Source organism: Callorhinus ursinus, unplaced genomic scaffold (genome assembly GCF_003265705.2).
Source record: "Callorhinus ursinus isolate GAN/ISIS: 27379988/994484 unplaced genomic scaffold, GSC_fseal_2.0 scaffold13, whole genome shotgun sequence".
Classification (NCBI taxonomy): Eukaryota; Metazoa; Chordata; class Mammalia; order Carnivora; family Otariidae; genus Callorhinus; species Callorhinus ursinus.
The window spans coordinates 41,839,084-41,842,489 of NW_027397075.1; the positions used below are offsets into that span (position 1 = coordinate 41,839,084).

Genomic DNA, 3,406 nt, shown 5'->3' on the forward strand with positions numbered 1-3,406 from the left:
TGAGAGTTTATTATGATGTAATTGGCAAGAGAATTTGGTTATTTCTGTGACATACTTTGAGATAATAACAGAAGAACATATCAGATTTTTAGTTTCATACAATTTATAGAACACTTATTTTAACATGTATCTATACAAATATAATCAAAGAAAGTTTAGCATCACTTCTTTCACACTACTTGTCATGTAATTTAACATATCAAATAAGCTTAATTAGTATAGTGTAACATTTCCCTTTTTATAAGGAGAGGGAACAAACCTTTTGAGAAGTTCTAAGGATCTTGTGGAAATACTCATAGTTACTTTTAAGATTTTATGTATAATTTGATTTTGGGAAGTTGGTCAAAAACATCAAAAGGTGTTGGATGATTGACCAAATAAGATTACAGATCACTATGAAGCAGTATTTAATTACCTATTTGGCCAAAGTGACAATAAAGGATTTCAAAGGCAAATACAGAGGGTCACAAAGTTGTAAGAAAAACTTAGCTTTTCTAATATCCAGAAGACTTGGTTTTCTTGAGTACTCAAAGGCCTGTTGAAGACACAATATAGAATCTTTGTTTTCTATGCAGATTACATTAAAGGTAAAGAAAGGCCTTATTGAGAAGAGACCTATAAGAAAACTTGGCTCTTTTATGCATGTGTATTTTTTTTTTAAGATTTTATTTATTTATTTGACAGAGAGAGACACAGCGAGAGATGGAACACAAGCAGGGGGAGTGGGAGAGGGAGAAGCAGGCTTCCCGCCAAGCAAGGAGCCTGACAGGGGGCTCAATCCCAGGACCCTGGGATCATGACCTGAGCCGAAGGCAGACACTTAACAACTGAGCCACCCAGGCACCCATGCACCAGTGTATTTTTGATATTAAAACTCTTTTTTTAACTTAAATAAATCCATTCTAATTTTAGGTTGACTACATATAGAATTCCTTCCTCAATATTTATTTTCCATAAACCTTCTACACACCTTTTTATATCTATTTAAAATTAAAAAAAAATTCCGGAGCAATCATTTTACTTTAGAACAAAATTATTTTTTTCTTTTAACTTTACTACCACCACCACCACCACCAACAACAACAAACCTCATGTCCTTCATACCTTTCCTTATCTAAAACACACATTCTACTTCTTTAAACCTATTTTTCATAGACAGTCATTTTTCTTTTACTTTTATCATTTCTAGTAGTTTTATTAAAAAAACATTTTTTGGTGACAGTTTTAACTTTGTCAGTTCAAATGTCATTTTCTCATTTTCAAAAACTTACAAAGCTTATCTAGAAAAGAAATGATACAAGGCAGTTGTTACAGAGTAATTGTGGGTTTACTCTTAGAGGATAGCATAATTGCTTGCATTACATTAAAAAATGTAAACTGCTCTTACATAATATATTTATAGTAAACCATATGCTTTTTGGAAATTATGGTATGAGGTTCACTCGTGTTTATAGGCTCATCCTCACTTTGCTTTGTTGCACCGGGAATGATAGAACAGGCAGGGGCAACAGGATCCCCACATTATTGTTGAAGAGGGTCCCTCGTCATTGAGTCGCAGAATCAAGATTTGGAAAAATAAGGCAACTTTTAAACTGATGGCAGAGCTATAAATATCTGGGAAGCCTTCACCAGAATTCCAAGCCTTGCCAGTAGTGATAAGAAATGGGGGAAAAGTCTTTTAAATAGATTGCTGCCTGGGTGCAAATCTGAAAAACCATGGCAACAAAGTGTGAGCCTACCGAAGAGTGAGACAATTTGCCACTGTGTCTGTACAGGGCAGAGAGGGGGTTTGTTTCTGCACTTCCCATTTCAGCTGGCGACGCAGACACTTTTGTTGCTCAACTGTGATATAAGAGCAGTGGTCTTCAAACACGCTGGATCATTCCACAGCAAGAATAAAGTGTATATTTTGGCCCATCATATACCTCCATATGTAAAACTATGTAAGTAACTGGGAACCCTGATTGCTAGAGAAGCCCAGGACCACATCAGGCAACCCATCTAAGTGGGGACTGACTATTGGCTGTTTAAAGCTGCAACCTCACGAAAATTTTCTGGAGGAGGGCTCTCTTCACCCTGAGGCCCCTCAAGGGCTGGGAGTCAGCTGGAGCTCCATTGGCCTGGAATGCACCCTGGAACCCAAGGCTGGCTGACAGGGGGTACTGCACAGGTGCCTGCCATGCAGGTCAGGGTAGCCAGGGACCTAAAACAAGATGCGTATGCCTCCAGTTAAACCTCCTACCAGTCCAACAAGGAACTGCAAGGGGTTCTTAATTTTTTTGTGAATCTGTTTCTTGGCATAGGTTGTAAATTGGGCATAAACAAAGATACATAAAACTGAGCACAATTTGGGGATCTGTATCTAGGCTTGAAAACCCTACATATTAAACTTCAAGGCATAGCCTATTATTGTAGGTTCCAATAAGACCATGACAAGTTTTACTAATAGAGGTTCCCATATTCTAGGGGTAGAAATATGTGGTATAAAATAGAAGCCTCATGTATTCCATGAAGGACAGTGATATGTGTTATATGCTAAGTTTCCTATACAAATTTTACTATACACCTTATAAGGTGTCCCTGTTCATTTAAAGTCTGGATGTGATGATATCCATGGATCTATTGTTCATAGGTGATTATGGATTAAACTGTGTTAACTGGGACTATAGCAAATTATCAATTTTTTGGCTTATTTATACTTAAAGATATAATTGCCCATTCTGCATCTTAAGCAGCTGCTCTCTTACAAAATGCTAGCACACAGAATAAGTCAGGAGTTCAATCTGGGTTATGTATCCGATGTTGAACTCAACAGTAAGGGAAAAGTAGAAAAGTCAGTACCTGGTTGTCTTGATATATACACTGGGTTATAATAACAAAGGCCAGTTAGTAATTCAGGTGAATCTTCAACCTCCAAGTCAATGTCTAGTAGAGAGTGTTGTTCAGGATCCTTATTGATTCTTGTGGAGATTTCCACTGCTTCATCAGCTTGCCTCATGTATTTGGTTTCTCCATTGATTGAAGCAGAGAGTTCAGACGCTTAACGACTGAGCCACCCAGGCACCCATGCACCCATGCATTTTGGGAAGTTGGTCAAAAACATCAGCTGCAATAAGGTGACCAGGATGGTGATCTGTAAAGAATGTAGAGGATGTCACAGACAATGGAGTATCTGGACCAGAAGGTCATATTCCGCTTTGGAACTGTGGCACAACTATTCTTGCTGGAGCTGTCAGAAGGGTATCCATAGCTGCAGTGAGTATGGGAACCAACAGTAAGCAATAGGCAGAATAGTATAGCCAGCAGGCAGCACGCTGCACTGACCAGCTTAGTTAAAGATGCATAATGGATTCATGCCTACAAAATAAAGGTAGGTGTCCTATAATTTTCTATTCTTCCTTGTTGC

General features: G+C 38.1%; 1 long non-coding RNA gene across 1 annotated transcript; it reads right to left on the bottom strand.

The window, feature by feature from the left end:
• Nucleotides 1-383: 383 nt before the first annotated feature.
• Nucleotides 384-2,971, bottom strand: LOC141374017 (uncharacterized). The gene is made up of 2 exons (XR_012380561.1): nt 2,842-2,971; nt 384-535 (listed from the first exon to the last, which is right to left on the bottom strand). It is a non-coding gene; the product is annotated as an uncharacterized lncRNA (long non-coding RNA).
• Nucleotides 2,972-3,406: the final 435 nt, after the last annotated feature.